The 21,057-nt window shown below is 28.3% G+C and overlaps 1 protein-coding gene and 1 long non-coding RNA gene across 2 annotated transcripts in view; one reads left to right on the top strand and one right to left on the bottom strand.

The window, feature by feature from the left end:
• Positions 1 to 4,964: 4,964 nt before the first annotated feature.
• Positions 4,965 to 10,957, bottom strand: LOC136085859 (uncharacterized). The gene is made up of 2 exons (XR_010641228.1): positions 8,571 to 10,957; positions 4,965 to 5,647 (listed from the first exon to the last, which is right to left on the bottom strand). It is a non-coding gene; the product is annotated as an uncharacterized LOC136085859 (long non-coding RNA).
• An 8,424-nt stretch (positions 10,958 to 19,381) lies between these two features.
• The window catches only part of LOC100209224 (tyrosine-protein phosphatase non-receptor type 13), a 64,509-nt gene continuing 62,833 nt past the window's right edge, over positions 19,382 to 21,057 (top strand). The window contains exon 1 of the mRNA XM_065807589.1: positions 19,382 to 19,589. The gene's annotated coding sequence lies outside the window, so the exon portion shown is untranslated. The remainder of the gene's footprint in view (positions 19,590 to 21,057) is intronic.

The following is a 21,057-nucleotide window of genomic DNA, read 5'->3' on the forward strand; positions in this document are numbered from 1 at the left end:
ATATATATATATATATATATATATATATATATATATATATATATATACATATATATATATATATATATATATATATATACACACACACATACACACATATATATAAATATATATACATATATATATATATATATATATATATATATATATATATATATATATATATATATATATATATATATATATATAAATATATATATAAATATATATATATATATATATATATATATATATATATATATATATATATATATATATATATATATATATATATATATATATATATATATATATATATATATTTGTCTGTGTGTGTCTGTGTATCTAAATACTTTTGTTGCTAAACGCTAATAAATTTTAAATCTTGTATGAAAAATATGTCATATAATATGTGTATTAGGGTGTTTCATATTTTATCAATTTTTGAAATTAAACTCGCGAATCGATTTATAAATTGACCATTTATATGAAAATAAGTTTGAACAAAAAAAAGTATGTTTGTACAATTTTTAGGGTCCCCGCCAGTTCGATTTTGGGCAAAAATGTTGGGTGTTTTAAACGCCTGGCGGGGACCTTAAAATATATCCTATAAAATTTTTTATTCTTTTAAATAATATATGTTGGATTGGATATTAATTACATAAAAGGAGCATGTTGAAAAAATTAAGATACGCCTCCGAGTTATTAATATTTACAAAAACCTATTTTATAACTCGGTGGCGTATTTTATAACTCGGAGGCGTATCTTAATTTTTTCAACATGCTCCTTTTATGTAATTAATATCCAATCCAACATATATTATTTAAAAGAATAAAAAATTTTATAGGATATATTTTAAGGTCCCCGCCAGGCGTTTAAAACACCCAACATTTTTGCCCAAAATCGAACTGGCGGGGACCCTAAAAATTGTACAAACATACTTTTTTTTGTTCAAACTTATTTTCATAAAAATGGTCAATTTATAAATCGATTCGCGAGTTTAATTTCAAAAATTGATAAAATATGAAACACCCTAATGTGTATGTACATTCAATATTGTGTTGAATTAAGTTTGTTGAAAGTACTGTTATTTATCTTTAAATTTGTTTTTGTTTAGTATTTCATAGCTGTACTATCCCACATTTATATGAAAAAAAACTGGCTTAAGGCAGTATATAAATTGTACTGAGTGCCAGTTTTCAAATTTTATGGTAACAATAAACATAAGAAGAAAGCATTAAATGTTCATTGGGTGCAAGTTACCGCTTTGTATAATAAAGTTTAAAAACTTAATCCGAAAACACATGGAAAATCCATAGCATACAAATATACAAAAACGTGCTTCTAGTCAAATTGTCTCTGGTTATATTTATAAAGTTGATCATTTATGGACAACAAGGACCAAAAGTGGACCACCTAATATACAATACAATTAAAGTCAGGATGGTTTGACTCTATTCATTCTTTTGACTGGTTTTTTGTCAAATTGTAGGAGTTAAAGTTCCTATTAGTCATAATCTAAGCAATATTTACAGTGAAAAAGTACTTGAATTTACTAATGAAAATATTATCTTATTGCGAAGAAAACAGTATCTTGTTATATAACTGGTAACTACCCATTTATTGCAACCTCTTGATGTTACATTATATGGACCTCTCTAATAGTATTAGAGGAAAATTCTTGATCAATCGAAAACCTCTTGTTCCAAAAAAAAAGCACAGACAATTACAAAAAATAAATTTCCTTTATTCTTTCTTTACTTATAAACATTACATTTTTTCAGATCAAAAGGTAATCAGCAACTTAGTAGCTTAGTGGTTTTGAAAGAAATATGGGATTTACCCATTAGATATAAGTATAATCTTCAATCATTTGCCAGATGGTAGTTGTAATTTTAGTAAGCCAAGCAGTAATTAGTTTTCTTAACTATTGTTTTATGGGCTAGCACATAATTTAAACACTTCTCATTCATTTAAATTCAGGCTCAAAACATGAAACTACAATGAATTACCTTTATTTTGGTATATATATATTGATATATAAACATGTAATTCGCTAGTCCGCTTAAAACTTCCACATTAAAATGAAATAAAATACTAAATGGGTGTTTGTTATAAAATAATATTATTTTATTTTAGCAAAAATAAATTAATGTGAAGCTAGACTGTTGTTTTTATTAAATATTAAAAGAAAACAGTGCGTTTTTGAATAGGTTTTGCTTTTACAAAAAAACGCGTTCAAAGTTACCCCATTTGTGGGGTAACTTTGAATGACTATTTAAATTGATATTATACAAAATCCTTTTATTTAAATATTATTTTGAATTTGATTTATGTAAGAGTCAATCTTAGCCCCTATATTCATTTTGTTAAATTTCAAATATTGTCAATAGTGAAGAAAGAGCAAGTAAAAATATCTCAATAACGTTCAAAGTAACCCCGGTTTACGGTAATAAAATTAATAAACCCTTAAACAAATATTTTGGATCACTGTTTTCTCTGGTTTATGCATTATCAAAAATCTTCCTAGAATACCGTCTACCGCTTGTTTATCATGCACCTGTTTGTGCAACATCATCTTCTATATTCGTACCCTGATTGTCTGATTTCGTAACCTGATTTGCAACCGCAAAAAACTAGGGTAAAATAGGTAGCATTTTGAATGTACATTCATAAATCAAAATTGGAATTACATAGAACAACTTTACATATAGAGGATTTTCTGAATGGAAGTTTCCGAAATTTCCTGTACCACCCATGTTTACATTTGACATTAAAAAATTAGTAACGTCGTGACATAACATATGCAGTGGTTTTTACCAGCTCTGTTCCACCAATTTTCTTTAGCAAATGTAATTAAATTAAGTTAAAATGCATCTAAAATAAAATAAAAAAAATATTTAGTTATTATTCCTCTTGATTATTGCAAAGATGAATACCTACTGCTACACAATCATACTAGCGTTTACGTTTAGCATTAAATTCGCTAGTATGATTGTGTAACAATCATACTAGCGAATTTAAACTGTTATATATAACAGTTTAAATTCGCTAATATAGTAATATAAATATAGTAATATAATATAGTAATATAGTATATTCGCTAATATAGTAATATAAATACGAAAAAAGTTCTTGCAGCAGGACTTTCATAACGAGAGACCAGCGTCTCATATTTTTAACTGTGTCAATGTTGCCATCAATAATTTCTAAATCATCAAATTCCATTAAGTTGTTAACATTTAGGAAGGTAGATCAGTAACTTCCATGAATTAAAATGGCGCACCCGACACTCGTTTATTATTTATTTATCAGTCGTTTTGCTTTCAGTTGTTGTAAGGAAGGGAATCTTGAAAACGCATTTAAGCCAATTTAATTATTTAGCCAATAAAAAATAATTTTTGTTAAGTTTTTTTTTCGTTTTAGTTATGCCTATTTAAACCGCGTGAGCGTTATGTGAGTCTTCTGACCAATGGCTATATTACTATATTATTATTTTTTTTTTTTATTTACATTTTTGCCGATAAAAAAAAATTTACAGTCGTAATTTATAAAAAAATAGTTACATGACCGGGGCTAGAAGAAGACAAATTTAGTCTTATCATTATTATAATATAATAAACGTTTATTAAACGTCGATCAAACATTTATTACTTATATTAATCAATATTGTAAACATTTAATCGACGTTTAATAAACGTATATATTAAAAGATTTAAAGCGTAGATTTTAAATTTATAAATATTTACGTTTATTTAAGGTCGATTAAAGGTCAACAATATTGACTAATGTAAGTCGATATTCTAAACGTTAGAGAGACGTCTAGTAAACGTATATATAAGTTTGAAATATGCATTTCAAATCAAGTGTCGATTTTTAGTCATTAACAGGTCGCTAAACGTTTTATCCATTTTTCAACCAATTTCGATTAAATATTGACCAATTCTGAACCAATCTGTGTTTACTGATTGAGTATGACTTAACAGAGTAGCGAATCCTTGGAACAATCTTCAAAATAATGTTGTTCTACAAACTTTTTTTTTTCAAACATCTTCGCTTCCAACAAGGCTGCAAACAGCCACTAATTAGAGTTGGAAGTTACTGGAAGAGAAAAGATGAAGATTGTAGAACAAGATAACGATTGACAGATGATTAAAAGGATTGCAAATTATATAAATCAGGAAAGCAAGAAGGAAGCGAATTCCAAAGAGCTGATGTTCGAGGAAAAAAACTAGGCAAATAGGCGTTTTTGGAGCACTTAGGAACAGTCACAGAAAAAGGATGACACTTAATTGAATGACGAGTAACACGAGAATGAATTTTAATAGATGGTACAAAGGACACTAGCTCTTTAGAGCAGTGCCCATTATAGCATTTGTAGAAAAGAGAAAGAGAAGCAGCATTACGACAATGTGATAATGGTTGGAGGTTGGCTGCAAGAGCAGGTCCAACTATGTTTACAATGCGTTTTTGCACCTTGTCTAAAAGAGAAAGGGTATCATCAGAAAAACCGCCCCTGATATGGCAACAGTATTCCATACAAAGCCAGATTTGAGATTTATAGAGATAGAGAATAGAATCCGATGTAAGAAAGTGACGAGCTCGATAAAGAGATCCCAGTTAACCATTTTAACTGGGTCCCAGGTGGGAACCAACTGGGGAAAATGCTGGGATCCATCTGGGTATCCCACATGGGTCCCATTCTGATTCTGTCAGTGGGATCCAACTGGGTCCCATCTGGGATTAGTCTGGGTTTTTGGCGGGAAATCCCATATTGAACCCAGATATTTTTTCAATTACCTCGGGTTTTCTCAATTTTTTATAGTTTGTTTTACGCAGATTTTTTTATCTGGAAATGTGACAATATTTTGATAAAAAAGCGTTGCATTTTATATATTAAATTTGCCGTCAGGGCAATAAAATGTGTTAGGCAAAATGAATATTTGGTCTGACATAATTTTTACGAATCAATCGAAAAAACGGATTTGAATTTCATAATATTTTTAAGCAACAAAAAATTATTATAATACAATGATTAGATGCCAAACTGTTCTATGATAGTAATATTCTGCCACAGTAGTTCTCTCATATCGCCACCATAATCGCATGACAAAATTCTGCTTAAAAGTTTATCGTTTCGTTTCTTTAGTGCTTTCATCCACTTTTACACTAATTTTAAAAATTAAAGATAAACATTTAAATAATATAATATTTATAGCATATATATTTACAAAGTTTAGATAAAAATATTTATTGATAATATTATTTAGAGTGTACAATGCAGCGTGCCATACCATGCCATATCTTGCAAATAACTAACAAACACTAGGCAAACAAAAACACACGTACAAATCACAAGCTCAATACAGTATATAAATCGATATACGAGATATAACTAAGATACTTATAGTCAGATTGAAGTAGAGACCCAGGGCAGGACAATTAACTATTCTCTTAATTTGTTGTTACAAAAATAACATAAATAAAAAACAAAATAAACATATATAATAAAATACAATAATATATATAATAAAATACAAAAATAAATATTGGAGAACTGAAGCCTCTATGACACCATGAATAACGGTGTTTCAACTTCTTCAGTTGCCATCATCTTGTTTTAAAGTTTGTTCAGTTTTTCTTTTAACCAGGCATCCTGCAGGGAATCTAAAACCAAGTTATTTTACGGTTAATGTTTGATGTTATTAATTAGGTATGACATAAATAGACTTGTAAACATCAATAATACAACATGACTACTATGTTACCATTTAAAATTTAAAAACTTGACTCGAATTAACATAACATCAAACCCTTAAATCAGTTGGTGAGGGTTTAATATCTTTTACATAACTTAATAAATGCAAAAGTAACCAATATCAATAACATTTTGATTATATCTAATTAAACAATAATCGTTTTAGGCAACATTATTACTTGAAAATAATTATTTGTTATAATTTAAACATATTGAAAAAAATTAAAAAAACAATTGTAGTTTGACCACAATAAATTTTGTATTAAAATCATTTTCACAATTAAAACTTACAATTATAAACAAGTGTTGAGTATTATATATTAATATATGTAATAGCTATATTCATGATTATTCAAACATAACGTAGTTAAATTATCGTGAACAAAAATTTGATGTTTAATTCCATGTTGTCTTTGAGTTACATTATGTGATTATATATTAAATTTATTTTACAGCAAATTCTAAAAAATATACAACACCCTAATAAATTGGTTTAAAAAATCCTTATACAAAGATAACTTTTTTACTACATTGTGACAATGGCAGCATGTATTGATGACAATACATGCTGCCATTAAACTATTAAAAATTGACTACTGAAATAATATTGCATGAATAACATACACACTTTACCATGTATATATATATATATATATATATATATATATATATATATATATATATATATATATATATATATATATATATATATATATATATATATATATATATATATATATATATATATATATATATATTATTACTAGTAAATATTATTCTACTAATCAACAGATAAATGAAAATAAAAATAAAAACAAGCTACCATTGAGTTACCAAATGAAGTATATGTGAAAAATCCTTCAAATATTCCAAATCATGTCAAACTACTGTATATGTAGTTTTTAAAAAGTTTTTTATCATATATATTCATAAACTTTTAATGAAAATAATGTAAAACAAATTATTCTTGATCTAAAAATATGTGCTATAATAATACCATTCACATTTCCTAGCAATTCACAGTCCATCTTCTAATCACAGAACTTATCTATTCACAGAAACCCAGGTCAATAATAGGAAAAACCTGTATATCTTACAAATTCTATATATTTTTAATATAAAGAAATAATTTTATTTATTTTATCAAACTCTGTAAACTAATAGTTTAAGATATTAAAGCTCGGGAAAAATAAATCTTTCCTGAACTTTCTGAAACAAAAATTTCAAAATAATGTTGTCAGATTAAGTGTAAACTTACTAGATTTAGAAAAACTATTTCATGGGAGATTTTACATAACTTTCATGTGTAAAAAACTAACATTTCTTAATCATAAATCAACACAAACCAACTCTCAAAACAAAACATAGATAATATTTAACCTCTTAAAAAAATTTAATAAAGTTTCATACAATAATAACATTTAAAAAAATGTATTTATATATAACCAAAAAAATTTGATATCTTTTTTATAACTTTGTAAATAAATATATTATATATGACTATATCATATAATAACACATTGAAAATTGACTTACTATAGCAAGTGCAAATACAAAAACATTCATGATTATTCAAACATAAAGTTTTTGCAATATTTAATATCAAAACTACATTTTCAATTTTATATTGCACTAAAGAAGCATTTTATGATTGTATATTTAATTTATTTCACAATATATTCTATAAAACATTATAAAACATCCATTAAAACCTAAAAACTCAACATTTAGACCAAATTGTTTCTTATCAAATGTCTAAATATTTCTATCAAAATAGAAAATAATTTATATCTTCTGGAAGCTGACATAAACTATATATATATATATATATATATATATATATATATATATATATATATATATATATATATATATATATATATATATATATATATATATATATATATATATATATATATATATATATATATATATATATATATATATATATAAATATATATATATATATATATATATATACATATATATATATAATATATATATATATATATGTATATATATGTATAAATATGTATATATATATATGTATATATGTATATATGTATATATATATATATGTATATATGTATATATATATGTATATATATATGTATATAAATATGTATATATATATGTATATAAATATGTATATATATATATATATATGTATATATGTATATAAATATGTATATATATATATATATATATATATATATATATATATATATATATATATATATATATATATATATATATATACATATGTATTTGTTAATATCAACATTAACATCGCTAATGCAAAAGATTACTGTTCAATAAACTCTTCACTGCTATCAGAGTCAACTTCGCTTGTGTCGCTTTTAACAGCTTTTAAAACATTTATTCTAAATATTTTATAAATTATTTAAAGAAATTAATAAATTATATGAGTATTTTGAGATTTTGAGTAGACACTGCTGCATATATAAACACACAGCCATATATACATATAAGTATAAATAATTGTATATATAAATATATCATATATATAAAACATATGGTATGTATATATAAAGATATGGTAGTATGGTATTGCAGGTTTGTAAGTCTCAAAAGACAGGAATTACCAAAAAGAAGTAGTCTGTTAGGTTAGCAGGTTGACAAGACAACTATTAGTTACAAAAGAACTAACTTTTATTAGGACTACTACTATGTTCTCTCTTTGTAAGATCAAGGAGGCAGGATGGAAACTTTCTGCTTACTTCCTTATTTACTATTTCTAACTGCTATGTTCCTCAAGAATATTTAGTACAGTTTTTGTAGACTACACTAACAAAATTTTATGGAACTCACCTTGGTTTTTTGTTATTTTCAACTTCAAGGTTCGAAGTGTCTTCAGCCAATATTGCTTTCTGACAAGCCTCGGGAAGTGAATCTAAAACAACATTATTTTTTAATATTAATGTTTGTCTTGACTTGGAATGACTTTTATAGACTTGTTTCATCAGTTTTAATGAGAAATGACATGATTAAAATTTAAATACTAATAACTTAAAAAAATATTTATATCACAATACAACTTTATTTTTTAACCATATGTATATAGCATGCAAAATAAAATTTATAAAATTATAAAAAAAAAAAAACAGTGACCAGCAGTAGCCAAAATTCATGCAGTGTAAGTAGGCCAATTTAACTCTGCCTCTAAACACCGACTTTTTGCCTTAGAAAAACTTTCTGGATTTTTTAGAGGCCAGTAAGACTTGACTAAATGTGCCTGGTACCCGGTTCAGACCTGGGGACCCGGTAATTCTGCAGTACCCGGCACCGGGTATCATGAAAGAAAATTCTAATAACAATTACCTTAAATACTGTAACTATATGTTTAAGTGGTACTTTAAATTGTGTTGAAATATTATTAACAGGATTTCTTTAAGTTTTAACTTTAACCAATAAACTTTTTGATATAAGTCTAAGAGTGTTATGGAGTCAATAGCCATTTTTTTGTGTGATTTAATTTTAAAGCTCTTGATGATTTTCGCATTAACGAGGTAAGACGGCAAGTGATTCCAAACATTAACAACCTATTAATTATTATTTAATATTAAGAAACTTGATATATTAGGCAAACTTAATTAGCGCAAATTAATCAAAATTATTTTGTGAAAATAATGTAACCCTAGAGAATTTTCAAAATTTTATACCACTTTTTTAAATATGGACTCGTTGCCGGGTACCCGGACTCAAACCCAGTTATTTTCTTCTGGATACCCGGAATGTAATGAAAAAAAAGGTACAGTAGAATGCAATAAATAAGAATATATAAAAAAAGCAAGTAAAGAAATATCATAAAATTTTATTAAAGTTAGTATAGATGCATCTGAGGAATAATTACAAATCCATTTTAAATGGTAACTTTACATATTTACAATCTAAATCTGCAATCAAGAATACTTTATTAAAACAGGATACATTCTCTGCAAAAAAAATTGAAAACAAGTCAGAGTTCATTGGATTTGTAAAAAATGGTTGTAAAAGTTCATGATTTTGAAAAACAATATAGGCTTCATTGCATTCGCTAATTGGAACTTGTAAAAAATTTCTTATAACACCAACTTTTATGTTTACTTTAAAACAATCATTAATCAATGCAAAAAACTTAGCACTATTAAACTGTTTATATTGCAAACAGTGACAATATGGTATGGGAACTGACCTTGATTAGTGGGATTGAAATGCCCTTCAAAAATACTTCTCACAATTTGAAAGCACAAAAACTGAGGTTGTCGCACAAGCTTTTTTAATCTTCTTCTTTTAACATAATCAAGATAATTTTCACAAAGTGATGGACTCAAAAGAGTACGACTGACATAATTCAGTAGCTTTCCAGCATTTAAATTCCCATATTGAGTGAGGCTTGCGTGAAAATTCTTTTAGTAAATGATGTTTAAATAAAACTAGTTTTTCAGAAAAGGTTGTCAATGATGTTTTTGATAAACTTTGATTTTTTTTTACTCCCATGCACCCATTGATTAATCATTCTTATAACTACTCCTAAGCATACTAAATTCATATAATCAAGTGGAAAAGATGAAACCATTCCAAATGATAAATCTAAAAATCAATCTAAATATCAATTTATCAATGTGATGCTTTTTATCTGCTTGCATATGAAAACTTTTGTGAGTTCTAAGTGGAGCTGATAAATTAGAAAGAATAATTTTTCCAAACCATTGACCTTTTTGTAAACATCACTCACAGCTATGATATGCAGTATGAGATTTCATACCTTTAAAAACGCTCTTGCAGGGGCATCGCATATTACTGCATCTAGTTTTACGATAAACTTATGACCTTTATGATCCTCAAATGGTGACTTTTCTAGATATTTCCATTCTGCAACAAAGTCTTTCAAATAGTCAGTTATTGGATTAGGTTTACCGTTACTGCAAATATTTTCAAAGAAAAAGTGATAAATATTTTATTAGTACAAACAAATAAAGTTAAACGGAAAAACACCTAATAATTTTTGTTATTACTTACTATTATTTACAAATAATTTACAATATAATTTAAACATTTTTTCATATAAAACCTTATATTATAACTTATAATATCAGTTACAGTATTTATAATAAAAGTAATATATTATAAATTATATAACTTAAAGAAAAACGTAAAACATTTATGTATTTTTAAATAACATGTAAAGTTTAGATATGACAGTGTTACTTAGTAAAACCTTACCATATTTTGTAAAGTGACATTGAGATTTGCTTGAAAAAGATAATTAAAAAGGAAACACACTAACATTAGTTTATTTTGTTTTCGTAACTTAGTGACTAAACCATAACTGTAAGTCAACCATAAAAACTAATTTGAAAAATTTTCAACATTTGTCTATCACATAAAAAAACATTTTACAAGTCTGTAAAAAAGTAAACGTTGACATACTCTTGAACTTATTCATAGCTATAAAATTTACAGCATTTAAGAAGTTTAAGAGTATGCCACGTTTTTAATAAATAAATTTTAATATAAATTTAAAACTGATATGTTACATATCAGTTTTAAATTTATTTACATTATGTAAATATTTTTTTTACAAAAATACAATAAAAAAACCAAATGAAGTTCCTGTGTATATTTACTCCAAATTCTTACTGCATATGACATTTTAAAAGAATCTTGTAATTTTATTTCAACAAAACTTTTTAATAAAAACAATGCCAAAAAAACAGCTTTGATTAGAAAATACACGTGTCCATCAATTCAAACCAGCCGCAAACCATTTACGGAAGCCCATGCCGATCCCAGTAAAAACCCAGATTTTATTTGCGGCATTATTTTCACACCATATGGGACCCATCTGGCGCCCAGAACAAATCCCAGCCCGAACCCAATCCCAGTCAATCCCAGCTGGGACCCAGTTGGGCTGGTTAACTGGGATGCAACCTTAGCAGATGCTAATTTTGCAACTGATTTATTATATGGTTTCCAAGAAAAATTGGAAGTAAGAGTTAATCCTAGAAGATGAAGAGTAGATGACTCATCGAGTACATCACCGTTCATAAATATAGGAAGATGTAAACTATTGCAATAACGACTGGCTGAAAAAAATTGAGTTTTATCTGAATTAAAGTTCACTAGCCACTGTGAGCCCCATGCTGTAGCAGAATTGAGATCCTTTTCAAGCTCAAATGCCCCCTCCAAGCAATCAGAGGGCGTTGGTTTCTTATCACGACAAGAATAAATGGTAGTATCATCAGCAAACAATGCCACCATAGATGTGAGAATATCTGGAAGATCGTTAATGTAAATTAAAAAGAGTAATGTAAATTAAGAAGAGACCCCGTCGTTTCTTTGCATGGACCTGATGGATTAATAAAATCAGGACGTTTTTTATTAGGACGGTAGTTTTGACAACTAATAGGATTATATGTTTGCGTATAGGTACCAATACTGGGACTCTGCTGTTTATGAATTTGTAAAAAGGATAGATAGTTTACTTCAAATAGTTAAATTACCATATTTCGTATTTTTTATTGCTATATATTTCATAAATCTTTTGCTTCTGATATTGATATTTTACAATAGTGTTATAAAATACATGCATTCTGTTGTCAATGATATGATATCTCAGAGCGGTTTTAGAGTAAATTCTGAATTCCATGTTCCTGGATGGAATAGTTATGTTGCACACAAGCTATAGATTGCCAGAGATGCCTTCACGCAATAATGATTGATAGAAAACCTAAACATAGAATTATCTTTAAAAAAATGAAAAAACTCATACAGAATTTTAACTTGTTCTTTGGTTCTGTAAAAATTACACTAAGAAAATTAAAGCTGATAGGGTTTTTGTTTGTTTTTTCAACATCTTTACTTCCAACAAAGCTGCAAGCAACCACCATTAGAGTTGGAAATTACTGGAAGAGAAAAGATAAAGTTTATAGAGCAAGATAACGATTGACAGAAGACATAAAATATTGCAAATTATTTGAATTAGTAAAACTAGATAAAGGAAGCGAATTCTAAATAACTGATGTTTGAGGAAAAAAACTGAACGAATAAGAATTTTTAGAGCACTTAAGAACAGTCAAAATAAAAGGATGAGACTTAGTTGAATGACAAACAACATGAGAATGAATTTTAGTAGAGATATAAGAGATGCTAGCTCTTTAGAGCAGTGTCCAATATAGTATTTTTATTGGAGGTTGGCTGCAAGAGGAGGTCTAACTATGTTTACTGTGCGTTTCTGCACCCTGTATAAAAGAGGAAAGACATCGTTGGAAGATTTGCCTCTCATTTGGCAACAGTATTCCATACAAGAACGGATTTGAGATTTATAGAGATAAAGAATAGAATCCGAAGTAGAAAAGTGGCGAGCACGATAAAGAGATGCAATCTTAGAAGATTTACAATTTTGCAATTGATTTGATATACGGTTTTCGAGAAAGATTGGAAGTATAAGTTTGTCCTAGAAGATGAAGGGTAGTTGATTCATTAAGTACATTACCGTTCATATACATAGGAAGATCTAGATAGTTGCGAAAACGACTAAAAAATAAAAAAAAAACTGAAAAAAAAAGAGTTTTATCTAAGTTAAAGTTCAACAGCCACTGTGAGCCCCATTCTGTAGCAGAAGTGAGATCCTTTTCAAGCTCAGATGCCCCCTCCGAGAAATTAGAGAGTGTTGGCTTCTTATCAAGACAAGAATAAATAACTGTATCATCAGCGAACAATGTCACCTTAGATGTGAGAATATTTGGAAGACCATTAATGTATATTAAAAAGAGTATAGAGCCCAGGATATAACCTTGAGGAACCCCTGATAGGATATGAAGAAGAGTGCTGTTTATCGAGGACAACTTTAATACTACGATTATAAGGATTTAATGATCTTAAAGGTGTTACCTGATATGTTTGGTGTATAGTAAGTGACCGGGGCCCCAACCCCGGCTAAAAATGAAATTTTTTTCAAATCCGGCCTCGGCTAAACTGTAAGATTTAGCAGGAGTTGATAGCCGGAGCTAGAAAAAAATTTATAATACTTTATATAATCTAGTTTACAAAAATTTGGTTACTATATACGTGATATGGTTACTATATATGTCGTAATATATACATTATATAAATGACTTCGGTACAAACCATAAAACTAAGCTTTGGGGTAGCACTAATTAAATAAAATTTAGGTATAATATTGCTATCCGATCAAAATATTTACTCTCAAATTACAAAAGCTCCATATAAAGGTAATCATTTGCTTGAAAATCTTAAAAAGGCATTTATATATAGAAAAGCTTCTATACTTTAGAAAAATTTATAAAAGTTACTTGAACATTAAGAGTATGCTATGGTCATATTTACTTCTAAATAAAATATCAAAAAGTAAAAAAAAAAACATACAACAAAAATCTTTGACACAATCTTTGGAACAATAATTACTTTAATTGCTGTTCCAAAGATTCATAAACTAAAAATTTTAAAAACTAGAGAACTCCAACGATAAAATAATCTGGTAAAAAGATCTTCACACTTTGAGCTAAAGCACTGTGCTCAGCGGTATCATTTTTTTAACAATAAAGAATTGTGCTCAGTTTTATCATAGTTATGATTCTCAACGGAATCATTACTTTAACTGTAGAGTTCCACTACCAGATTATATCGTTATACATCAAATTAAAAATTGTCATAAAAATAGCATAAGCAAATACAATAAACATAATATAACTTTTAAAAGTCTAGAAAACCGAGAAAGAAAAACGTCAGATAATCCAACAAAAAGCAAAAGTCGTAGCCCCTTCTTTCGGAGTTTAACGTTGTTCCTTTTAACAAATGTATTATTCCGCAATGACAAAACTTTTTTTAGAGTTGCTTAAATTAATATCATTTAGTTATACCATCTTATATTCCTAATTTATAGATTAAACAAATAAAGAATGTGATGTTTTGAATAGTTTCACGAAGTTAAAACTTACCGGTAAATTTTGAAAAGTTATTGGCCTAAAATTTTTTATAATATCAGAATTTAGTAATAGTAATAGTAATATATTTAAATAAGTCCTCGTAGATAAAATGACAAATAATTAAAAAACAAACAAACAAAACCAACAAATTATACAAAAATTTATGGTTTGTGAAATATAAACTTTAAGTAAAAAAAAAGCAATAGTTATTCATAGCAAGTAAGTTGATAATAAAATTGGGAAAAAGGGAAAAGAGATTGCTTTCATTTAATTAAAGTTTACATCTATGACAAATAGTATCTAAGAAAGCCAATAATACTGGTAAATTTACTGATAAATTTTTAGGTAAAACTTATTTTAAAAACTTTAACAAAGTTTACCAGTAAATTTACATCACTAGCTTTTAGGTTCAAAACACTATTTGATTACCTTTCAAATGATGGCAACTAAATTATGATATTGATAAAATCGAGAAAATACAAAGAAGAGCTACCCGTTACCTTCGTACCCGTTACCTTTGTACCTTCATATGTCATACAAAGATCGTCTGAGCAGTTTTTTTTCATGATTCAAATATGACACTTTCAGATATAGTGCAAATTGTAAAGTAAAGGATATTTATGCTAATGCTAAATGAGAATAGGTTTGAGAAAATTTGCGGCGATTAAAAACTGGAAACGAAAATATCCCAAAAAAGTTTGCTTCTCTTCCCCAAACATGCGCGCAATGAGTTATTAAAAAATTTTTTTTACTTAAGTATAACAGTAGTAGTATATAAAAATTTACTCAGACATATAGTTTGAAGTATAAGTTTGCACATTATATTTTTTCCTTTTCTTTTTCTTTTTTCTTTTAGTTATAATCTTGATACATACGCAAATTATTTGAAATTTCCGCATCACCCTGAGCCTTAAAGCTGTTAACGGATGAAGCGCATACAATTTCTGACGGCAATGCATTCCAATGTTCCACTATTCAATTTGTAAAATATTGGTGCCTTTGCAGGAAGTTATGTTCAGTATACTCAGACGATCTTTGTACGACATATGAAGGTACACAGGTATTAAACGAGTAGCTCTTCTGTGTACTTTCTCGATTTTATCAATATCTATTCTTGAGGATGGATTGCTAGCTGCTACCGCAAATTCCAGATTAAGTCGTACAAAGGCTGTGTATAGAAATTTAAGTATTTTTGGAGTCATGTGACTGAAAGTACAATACTAAATTCTTAATGCACGGTTGGCTTTATTGGTTGCATAAGGTGAATTGTTATGCAATTTCAAGTTTGACATAATCATGATGCCCAAATCATGTTCGACTAGTCGATGCTAGTTCAATACTATTATTGTTATTAGCTAGAATTAAGTAAACATAAAAATTGTTAGTTTTACCTACGTGCGTTATTTTACATTTATCGATATTGAGTTTCATTTCCCAAGTTTTACACCATTCGACTATGTTGTTGATATCAATTTGAAGTTTTTGTGAAGCTAATGCGTGGTCTAAACAGGCCAGCAGTTTTGCGTCATCAGCATACATTTTACACGGATAATTAACGATATCTAAGACGGATCCTTGAGGTACACCACTAAATACCTCTAGCCACATGGATACATAATCGCCCATCACAATTCGTTGAAACCGCTGGTGTAAAAACAATTTTATCCAAATCAGGACACTTCTAGTAAAACCATATGCCTCGAGTTTGCGAACTAGTGTCTTGTGGGGAACCATATTGCTTTACTGAAATCTATAAATGCTACGTCCATAGATACCTTATCAAATAATGCTTTTGACATGATGTCAATTGACTCCAACAAATTAGTCACACACGTTTTTTTATTGAAGAAACCATGTTGATTTTTATAATAAGGCTTTATTTAACTTTGTGATTGACCATAGTATCACGTAATATTTTCTCCATTACTTTGCATACTATTGATGTTAAGGATATAGACCGGTAATTGCTTGGGTCGAGTCAATTTTTTTCAACAGTAGTGTTACATTAGCTTTTTTCCATATTTCAGGACAACACCCACTATCTAGCAACTTTTGAAAAATTGTACCTAAAGGTATTGAGAAGCTATCAGAACAGTTCTTCAGTACATATGCGCTTACACTACCCACACTAACGATTTTATCAACTGATAAATCCCTTAGCCTTTTTTTAACTAGATTTTGAACTCGTATAATACGCAAGTAATTAATTTAACTTCTTCTGAAGTTAAAACTAACTACTTCTGCATAGCAAAGCCTAAAATCCGTCGCACCGACAAAAATACCTCTCAGATCTTTTATCCGGACACACCTTTTTCCATTGCCCTAGCACCACACAGCTCCGATCTGCCTGCTTTGACTCCTCCTAGGTGGCGTTCGCCATCTTTAGGAGACACCAGCAAGTCAGATAGCGAGGCAGATACAGAAGAATTGGACTACGATTTCCCTGATAAAGTTGGGGACAGAAAGCCTTACTTCTCTAACCAGAAAGACATGAACGATAATTAGGGATTTTGGGGTTACAAAATTGAATGCTGCACTTCTAATATCCAGGCTCAAACAATGAAATGATTGATGATACATCAATCAAATTCATTGTTTGAGTCAAAGTCAAGCGATCTTGCATACGAATTAGAAGTCACGGATTAGAGGAAGCAGCAACAAAGATTCTCCAAATTCTTCAGTCAGCGTGATAGGCTGTGCTTCTGCAACAATGTTCTCGGTGTATGAGTATCGCATGTAATTTTATTGAATAGTGCCTGTTTAAAAACAGTTCATCCCCGAGCCTCAAAGCCGTGTTGCTTCACAATGTCAAAATATTGCTGAGTGCATTAAATTATGAAAACTACGGATGAGAAATCATTGGTGACTTCAAAATGGTATTATTCCTCATGTGTCTTCAGTTTTACGAAATTTCCTTGTTTCCTCTGTCTCTGTGATAGCCGTGACAGACGCATTATGGCACAAAGGACTGGCTTCAACAGACCAAGTTTTCTGTTAGAAAGAGCAATGTGAAGTGGGAGCCGCTGAAAGAATCTCATAAAGTCCATATGTCACCGCTTAACATCAAGTTAGGCCTCATTAAGGAATTTGTCACAGCTCTTAACAAGGAGTCAACAGTATTTTAATATCTCCAAGATCTTATTCCAAAGCTGTCTGAGGATAAGGTCAGGTCTGGTACATTCGTCGGACCACAGATCAAGAAGATTATAGAATGTAAGGATTTCGCAAAGCTGTTGAACAGGACGGAGAGAGCGGCTTGCAGCACTTTCGTTGCAGCTGTTCAGGGCTTCCTAGGTAATTACAAAGCTGAAAACTACGTGGAATTAGTGCAGACTTTCATAAAGAATTTAGCCAAAAGGAGATGCAGAATGTCTCTGATATTCTATATCTTTTATTCACATCTCGACAAATTCAATGAGAACACGGGTGTTTACACCGAGGAGCAAGGCGAGCGCTTTCATTAAGATATGTTGGACTTTAAACATCGTTACCAAGGATAGTATAACAAAAACATGGTGGGGGACAACATTTGGAGGCTACCTTGGGAGAGTACAACACAGTACAATCATAAATCTACACAGTGCAACTATAAATATAAAAAATCTTCACATTTTTGAACCATGTTGAGCTGTTTCTGACTGTGTTTGCCTATTCCTTGTACAATATTTGTTTTTACCTGATCATAGTAACGAAAATGAGAAATAAGTTTCTATTTTCACACAAAAAAAACGAGCTTTCTTTATGCTGTTGTCGTGTAAGCAAAATTTGTGCTTAATGAAGTCATTTTTTCACATATTTTAGACATAAGCAATTGAAATATAACACTTCGAGGCCAAGAACAAAAATTGTGTCACATAGTGTTATACACAAGCTTAACGCCAGATGACTAATAAATTAAGAAACATTTTTATTGGTGAAATGAAGTAGTTGACTTTTTTGTTTATGAATTTAATAAAGAATTAATCGGAAAACGATGTGATGGAAGCTCAATATTTAAGAATTTTATAAAAGCCTGCTTCTCTTGACCTCAAACCTTTACCAACTTTTACCTTTAGCAGATGATTAATATATAGCTAATGATAATATATGAAATATAATGAATGTACCCTTATGTAGCTTTGTGTATACATATTTGTTGGTACGCGTAACTAGAGATATTTAGTATTAAAAGTTGTTGTATTAGTTTAGTTTTTAAAATATTATAAATACGTTTTACAAATTTATTTACCGACCCTGAAACGGCCTCTACGACCTACACTCACTGCACTCCTAATGGTTGGTTTCCAATAGTTGGAGAAATGTCGTACAACAGTAGAACAACAATAATGTTTTACAATGGAAACATTTTCTTGCGTAAGTTGCATAACTTAGCATTGGTTGTACAACAAAATAATGTTGTAAAACAAAGGTTGTGGAAATAGAATAAAACCAATTTCGGCAACTATTGTTGCACTACAAAAACCCACAACTGTTGCACAACATTTCTACTACTACTGGAAACCAAGCTGAAACCGGTAATTCAGAAGATTTCGCATTGCTCCGCGTAATTAGCGCGTTTAAAACGATGAAACTTGTACTAAAAATGGAAGTCCTAATTTCCAATAATATTGTAAAATTATAAATAAATGATCATTAAATGAACATCTATTTATATTTTCACGATATTGTTTAAAAATCGGAGTTCTTGAAAACGGCTCTAACGCAACATTAATACTTAAAGAAGTTCTTGCTTATTAATGAGAAATCATAACCAAAATAAATTATTATCAACACCTGCGTATTTTAGTTCATGAAATAGTAAGAGTTATATATGAATGGTTAGTAAAGAAAGTGTATAACATCTATTTACGTATGAAAGTTCGAAAGTTTTAGAAAACTGTTCAGTGATCAATAATTTCAAGTAAAGAAAATTTTTAATAGTATATTTTGTAACGAATGTTTAGAACAATTTTTTTTTTTAATATTTTATACTCGTTGAAAAGATAACGAATGTCTTATCGAACTATATTAAAAAATCAAAATTTTTATTCAATAAAAAAAGTGTATTGATCATTGTTTATTATCCTAAATTAGGTATTAATACTCTGCTAACATTTTAAAAATGTTATCTAATAAATGTGGGTAATGTAATGCTATGTTCTAGTTGTAGATTTCTCTTATTTTTATTATTTCGATTGTATATGATCATCTGTGTGCGTTATTTGCTTCAAAAAGTTAATTTTTTATTGAGTTTTATTGTTATTTTTCTTTACCTTAAAAAATGGTGGACGTTGCTAAACATAGTTTAGCAACAAACTGCTATGTTAGTAACATAGTTAAACTATTTATATAGTTTATAGATAATAGTTTTATATATAATAATAATGAGCAACAAAATGTTCAAAATATAGTCTTATTAAAAGTTGAAAAATTAATAAACATTTGTGCTCGATACCACTTAATGTGATTTAAAAATCTTTAAATGCTTTAGTATACTGAATATAAGGTGAAAATAATAATTTTTTTTAATGTTAACCAATTACATTTATTAAAAATCTAAAAGGAAATTTTAATAACAGTTCATTTTAAATGTTAGATAAGTTTTATGATAAAAAAAAAGTTTAAGTATTTATTTTAGCATTTGTTTATGATGTGACTGGTATTGTTACTATTGACTGTGGTTCTAATCACCCTATGACACCATGAAATTCATATGTAAAAAACTTTATATTTTTGTACAGCGAAAGACAACTGTTTCACATAACTGCCGGTACTGTATACAGTATCATCATTCCTTTTTTATAGCTTATTATTCTTACTTGTGAGGACACCTGTAATTACAATAAATTAAAAACAGATTAAATTCAGGAAATATTATCAATAAAGTTAATGTACAAATTATTTTAACATTAAGTAATTATATTTAATACTAACTAACAACAACATAAGTTTGTGATAACTCAAATGTTAACCTGAGTAAATAAATTGTCCAGTAAATATCCAGTGTTCAAAGTGAAGTGGGATTAGGCCACTTTTGAATAAAATATAAACTGTCCTACTATCTTTTTATGTCAATTGATTTAACAATAGTTAAATAAGATAGTATTTTGAAATTACTGAAAACCATTGCATTACTTTCTTTTCGCCACTTTGAGCACTCTATATATCAATATATACTTTTTATATGTACATATATATATATATATATATATATATATATATATATATATATATATATATATATATATATATATATATACACTATATATACACGCACACAATAAGTAAAATATTATAAAAGGGTATTAGGCATACATTACTACTGAGTGTCTTGTCCAATGACTATATAGTAACCTACATTTGTAACTACATATTAAATAATAATTTTG

Source organism: Hydra vulgaris, chromosome 10, assembly GCF_038396675.1.
Source record: "Hydra vulgaris chromosome 10, alternate assembly HydraT2T_AEP".
Classification (NCBI taxonomy): Eukaryota; Metazoa; Cnidaria; class Hydrozoa; order Anthoathecata; family Hydridae; genus Hydra; species Hydra vulgaris.